This window comes from Coregonus lavaretus (assembly GCF_964263955.1).
Source record: "Coregonus lavaretus genome assembly, contig: HAP1_SCAFFOLD_563, whole genome shotgun sequence".
NCBI classification, from domain to species: domain Eukaryota; kingdom Metazoa; phylum Chordata; class Actinopteri; order Salmoniformes; family Salmonidae; genus Coregonus; species Coregonus lavaretus.
The window spans coordinates 263,717-270,000 of NW_028161406.1; the positions used below are offsets into that span (position 1 = coordinate 263,717).

Consider the following 6,284-nt stretch of genomic DNA (forward strand, 5'->3'; position numbering starts at 1 on the left):
AGTGGTGGTGAAGTCTCTATAGTAAGTAGCAGCTGACACATGATAGTGGTGGTGGAGTCTCTATAGTAAGTAGCAGCTGACACATGATAGTGGTGGTGGAGTCTCTATAGTAAGTAGCAGCTGACGCATGTTAGTGGTGGTGGAGTCTCTATAGTAAGTAGCAGCTGACGCATGATAGTGGTGGTGAAGTCTCTATAGTAAGTAGCAGCTGACACATGATAGTGGTGGTGGAGTCTATAGTAAGTAGCAGCTGACACATGATAGTGGTGGTGGAGTCTCTATAGTAAGTAGCAGCTGACACATGATAGTGGTGGTGGAGTCTCTATAGTAAGTAGCAGCTGACGCATGTTAGTGGTGGTGGAGTCTCTATAGTAAGTAGCAGCTGACGCATGATAGTGGTGGTGAAGTCTCTATAGTAAGTAGCAGCTGACACATGATAGTGGTGGTGGAGTCTATAGTAAGTAGCAGCTGACACATGATAGTGGTGGTGGAGTCTCTATAGTAAGTAGCAGCTGACGCATGATAGTGGTGGTGAAGTCTCTATAGTAAGTAGCAGCTGACACATGATAGTGGTGGTGAAGTCTATAGTAAGTAGCAGCTGACGCATGATAGTGGTGGTGAAGTCTCTATAGTAAGTAGCAGCTGACACATGATAGTGGTGGTGGAGTCTATAGTAAGTAGCAGCTGACACATGATAGTGGTGGTGGAGTCTCTATAGTAAGTAGCAGCTGACACATGATAGTGGTGGTGGAGTCTATAGTAAGTAGCAGCTGACACATGATAGTGGTGGTGGAGTCTATAGTAAGTAGCAGCTGACGCATGATAGTGGTGGTGAAGTCTCTATAGTAAGTAGCAGCTGACGCATGTTAGTGGTGGTGGAGTCTCTATAGTAAGTAGCAGCTGACGCATGTTAGTGGTGGTGGAGTCTCTATAGTAAGTAGCAGCTGACGCATGATAGTGGTGGTGGAGTCTCTATAGTAAGTAGCAGCTGACGCATGATAGTGGTGGTGAAGTCTCTATAGTAAGTAGCAGCTGACGCATGATAGTGGTGGTGGAGTCTATAGTAAGTAGCAGCTGACACATGATAGTGGTGGTGAAGTCTCTATAGTAAGTAGCAGCTGACGCATGATAGTGGTGGTGAATTCTCTATAGTAAGTAGCAGCTGACACATGATAGTGGTGGTGGAGTCTCTATAGTAAGTAGCAGCTGACGCATGTTAGTGGTGGTGAAGTTTCTATAGTAAGTAGCAGCTGACGCATGATAGTGGTGGTGGAGTCTCTATAGTAAGTAGCAGCTGACACATGATAGTGGTGGTGGAGTCTCTATAGTAAGTAGCAGCTGACACATGATAGTGGTGGTGGAGTCTCTATAGTAAGTAGCAGCTGACACATGATAGTGGTGGTGGAGTCTCTATAGTAAGTAGCAGCTGACACATGATAGTGGTGGTGGAGTCTCTATAGTAAGTAGCAGCTGACACATGATAGTGGTGGTGGAGTTTCTATAGTAAGTAGCAGCTGACACATGATAGTGGTGGTGGAGTCTCTATAGTAAGTAGCAGCTGACGCATGATAGTGGTGGTGGAGTCTCTATAGTAAGTAGCAGCTGACGCATGATAGTGGTGGTGAAGTCTCTATAGTAAGTAGCAGCTGACGCATGATAGTGGTGGTGGAGTCTATAGTAAGTAGCAGCTGACACATGATAGTGGTGGTGAAGTCTCTATAGTAAGTAGCAGCTGACGCATGATAGTGGTGGTGAATTCTCTATAGTAAGTAGCAGCTGACACATGATAGTGGTGGTGGAGTCTCTATAGTAAGTAGCAGCTGACGCATGTTAGTGGTGGTGAAGTTTCTATAGTAAGTAGCAGCTGACGCATGATAGTGGTGGTGGAGTCTCTATAGTAAGTAGCAGCTGACACATGATAGTGGTGGTGGAGTCTCTATAGTAAGTAGCAGCTGACACATGATAGTGGTGGTGGAGTCTCTATAGTAAGTAGCAGCTGACACATGATAGTGGTGGTGGAGTCTCTATAGTAAGTAGCAGCTGACACATGATAGTGGTGGTGGAGTCTATAGTAAGTAGCAGCTGACACATGATAGTGGTGGTGGAGTCTATAGTAAGTAGCAGCTGACACATGATAGTGGTGGTGGAGTCTCTATAGTAAGTAGCAGCTGACGCATGATAGTGGTGGTGGAGTCTATAGTAAGTAGCAGCTGACACATGATAGTGGTGGTGGAGTCTCTATAGTAAGTAGCAGCTGACACATGATAGTATTGGTGAAGTCCCTATAGGTTACATGGCCAGTTGTGTAACGAGACTATCTACAGTGAAAACATGACACCACTCTTCTCACAAACATCTCTTGTTTGTTATTTTCTTGTCAATCTTGCCGTGATTGTGAGTCCCATAGGGTGGCGCACAATTGGCCCAGCGTCGTCCGGGTTTGGCCGTGGTAGGCCGTCATTGTAAATAAGAATGTGTTTGTTAACTGACTTGCCTAGTTAAATAAAATAAAAATGATCTCTAAAAGTCTCTTCTCCCCAAGTTAAACTCTACTAGGCTACATACTGTAGGTCATGTCATTTCAACATCTCAACCATGCTTTACACAACAATGGTCAAAATCCTTCAGCCAGTTTCTCTCTTCTCAGAAAGGTGAAACGTGTTCTAGTCTAATGATCAATTAGAATATGTGAATATCAATGATCAATTAGAATATGTGAATATCAATGATCAATTAGAATATGTCAATATTAATGATCAACTAGAATATGTCAATTCTAATGATCAATTAGAATATGTCAATTCTAATGATCAATTAGAATATGTCAATATTAATGATCAATTAGAATATGTCAATATTAATGATCAATTAGAATATGTCAATATTAATGATCAATTAGAATATGTCAATATTAATGATCAATTAGAATATGTCAATATTAATGATCAATTAGAATATGTCAATATTAATGATCAATTAGAATATGTCAATATTAATGATCAACTAGAATATGTCAATATTAATGATCAACTAGAATATGTCAATATTAATGATCAACTAGAATATGTCAATATTAATGATCAATTAGAATATGTCAATATTAATGATCAATTAGAATATGTCAATATTAATGATCAACTAGAATATGTCAATATTAATGATCAACTAGAATATGTCAATATTAATGATCAACTAGAATATGTGAATGAGATCTCAAAGTTGTTTTGGTTAGTCTAATCTCTCAAAGGTTTTTTTAAGAAGTAGACAACCACACGATGAGAAGAGTGACGAGTGTTAGGATCTAATGATGAACTATTTCTGTTCGCACTGAAATCGATTTCAATTCCATTTTTAAAATTTGTAATAGGATATTGAATTTGTAATGCACAAATGGAATCATTAAATTCATAAATGTAACTTGTATTTCATTATTTGAAACTGAATTGAAGGAATATTGCATTGAATATTCAAGTTTTTTAAAATTATATATTCAGTTTTCATATGGTAGATATTGCATTCATTGTCTGTGTATCAAAGTTTACAAACGGTCATTTCAAGTTTATAAAAGTTTTCATATATTCAACTTCTCAGATGGATTCAGTTTTCAAAACTAGAGTAACTGGTTCTTAGCCAGCCGGATGAGATAGTGGTAAACAGACATTTCCGGTGGTTTCTGAATCCAAAGTGACATGTTGAATACATTTACATCCTATGAATCTGTCTCTACGCTATTATAACCCCATTCCTAAAAGTTAAGACTCTCTGGAACAAGGAAGTGCCTTCTGTTCCCCTCTGTGATGATTATAGGCCACGCAGGACACAGAAGGGAGTGTCACAAAAAAACTAAATTTGCCCCCATAAGAATATAGTTGAATAGCCCTATCATAGCCCTTCTAAGGCTAGCCTTTCCACTCCCTATTTAATCTTGCTCTTGTGACTGACTGGGTTCGAACCAGGTCTCCTGCATGTCACAAGACTGTGTTGGCCCACGTCGATAAAGCCCATAGGGATTCGTTCAGGAAGCTAACACAAGTCTTCAAGTCTCCAGCAAGGTTCATCGAACCACCCCGGTAACATTTCACCCCCCCCCCCCCCCCCCCTTGACCTCATACTCAGCGATCATTGCACCAAGATAACTGACTGGGTTCCAAATCAGGCCTACTGCACAACATCACTTCCTGTGGCAAATAACAGTAGAAGGATCTGTGCACCACATTTATTGAGAGCAACAGAGGTGGTTTGGTGATCCATCCATGTGATGAGCAACCTTGGCTGAGACCTTGAAGATGTGTTAGTTTGACCGATGGGGTTTTAACCCAGGTCTCCTGTATGCCAGACAATGCAACTTTTCAGGTCTCAGACAAGTTACTCATTACATTTACATTTTAGTCATTTAGCAGACGCTCTTATCCAGAGCGACTTACAGTTAGTGAGTGCATACATGTTTTCTTAGTTTTTTTTCATACTGGCCCCCCGTGGGAAACGAACCCACATCCCTGCCGGCCAAACCCTCCCCTACCTTGGACAACGCTGGACCAATTGTGCACCGCCCATGGGTCTCCCGGTTGCGGCCGGCTGCGACAGAGCCTGGACTCGAACCAGGATCTCTAGTGGCACAGCTAGCACTGCGATGCAGTGCCTTAGACCACTGCGCCACTCCTCACACGAGCGTGGTCACCGGACCACCTGTGTTACACTTCACTCCCCGTTGACCTCCTTGAAGAGACCCATCCAAGTCACAGGACCAATGCCTAGGCTTTAGCTCAGCAGGCAAACGCAGTCTTTAACCCAGTAATCGCGTTAGCCTTATAATGACTACCCTTGCCGGAGACTTGAAGCTAACACGTCTTCAGGTCTCAGGCAAGGTTTTCATCACGTAAGCATGGATCACCAAACCACGCTCTTTTGATGAGTAACTTTGCTGGCTCTTGAAGACTTGTATTAGTGTAGCAGATGGGGACCTGTGGAACTCAGCCTAAAGTGTCACCCCCTTGCACAATTGAAGAAATACCTTTTTAATAGCAAGATGGGTTGGAATGCTTCAGGGAGGGCGGTCACGTGTGTTTTTGAGGCCTGAGTTCAAGTCTCTGTATGAGCTGAATCTGGGGGAACTAGTACTTGCTAAGCAGGCATCGTGATGTCCTTAACAATGGTGCCACTGGACTCGTATCTACTGTTGTGCTGATTCAACCACTGTGGTCGCTGTGAAGTGAGTTTAGGAGGTGAATGTAGCAGATGGGGGTCTGTGAAACTCACTCATCAGCCTGAAGTGTCGCCCCTAACGAAATTGAAGAAGGCCTTTTGCAATAGTGTGGTGGGTTGGAACACTTCAGGAGGGTGTTTGCAAGGCAGAGGTCCTGAGTTGGAGTTTCGGTATGAGCTGAATCAGGGGGAACTGGCACAAGCAGAATGTCGTCCTTTTACGTCTTGTGACGTGTAGGAGACCTGGTTCGAACCCAGTCAGTCACAAGAGCAAGATTAAATAGGGAGTGGAAAGGCTAGCCTTAGAAGGGCTATGATAGGGCTATTCAACTATATTCGTATGGGGGCAACATAGTTTTTTGTGACACTCCCTTCTAACCTGTGCTGCGCGGCCTGTGATCATCATAGAGGGAAACAGAAGGCATGTCCATGTCCCACAGAGGGTTATAATAGCATATAGCTGAAACCGCTCAAATGCTAGAGCCAAATTCATAGGATGAAAATAAATTCAACATGCCACATTGGCTTCAGAAACCACCAGAAGATTCTGTTTACCACAGTGAGTGTTTGATTCTATCTGTTCACCTCTACCTCTCCTGGCTGGCAAAGTACCAGGATGTTGTCTCTGGTTTTGAATCTGAATTTAGAGAACTGAATCTGAATGCATCTGAGAAGTTGAATATATGAAACTTGAAATGTATAGTTCGTAAACTTGACGCAGACAATGAAATGCAATATCTGCCATATTAAAACTGACTATATATATTTTTTTATATAAAATAAAAAACACTGAATGAATATAAATTCAATTTATGAATTCAATGATTCAATTTGTGCATTACAAATCCCAAAATATGACATTCAAATTAAATATCCTAATAGAAATTCAAAATTATGGAATTCAAATACAATTTCTGTATTTGAATAAGGATGATTGAGACCCTTGCCTGCTGTCAGACCCTCACCCATCCATCCTTCCATCCATCCATCCATCCTTCCATCCATCCATCCATCCATCCATACCTCCTCCACCAAACGCAGCTGCATTCCATCCCTTTGTTCTGCCCCTCCCCTTTGGCGTT

The 6,284-nt window shown here is 42.0% G+C and overlaps 1 protein-coding gene across 1 annotated transcript in view; it reads left to right on the forward strand.

Annotated features, from left to right (window-relative positions):
* Positions 1–6,284, forward strand: part of LOC311120726 (E3 ubiquitin-protein ligase TRIM71-like) — a 34,086-nt gene that overhangs the window by 14,136 nt on the left and 13,666 nt on the right. The gene's annotated exons all lie outside the window — the stretch shown is intronic.